The following is a 538-nucleotide window of genomic DNA, read 5'->3' as shown; positions in this document are numbered from 1 at the left end:
GAATAGCATCTGGGGGGGGGGGGGGAGCAAAGGCTGGAATGGCACCTTTTTGTTTCCTTAACATCAGGACAGAAAGCAACAAGGAAGTAATTTTTCCTAAGTGGAAATCCGAAAGAATACTTTGATGCACGTTGAAAGCAACTGTCATCCTCTGCTCTGTCCTGGCTTTTGGGGAACAGTGACATCTTTTAACTTGTTACAGTGTCACTGTAACTGTGCACGAGCAGCTATGGGGAAAAAGGGGTTCCTGGGCTGGCAAAAAACAGAGGAAATCTTTGCTTCCTCCATGGTAGCCGTGGGCAGATTGCCCCCTCCTGTTTCAATAAAGTTTAATCATCAATAGTAAATGATAGATTAATTGCATAATAGTTATGTTCCTTCCCTGTTGTGGTTCTTGGGGCAGTGATTGGTGCCACACCACAAGTTTGTGTCTCACCTGCAAGTTTTGGCTTTTATATATAACTCCTTGATTTGAAAGACTATGTTGTGTCCATAAGGATAAGGAAAGCAGATTAAACCTCAATAACAAAGAGTTAAC

Source organism: Merops nubicus, unplaced genomic scaffold (genome assembly GCF_000691845.1).
Source record: "Merops nubicus isolate BGI_N331 unplaced genomic scaffold, ASM69184v1 scaffold24976, whole genome shotgun sequence".
In the NCBI taxonomy this organism is placed as follows: domain Eukaryota; kingdom Metazoa; phylum Chordata; class Aves; order Coraciiformes; family Meropidae; genus Merops; species Merops nubicus.
Note: the sequence above shows the minus strand (reverse complement) of the source record.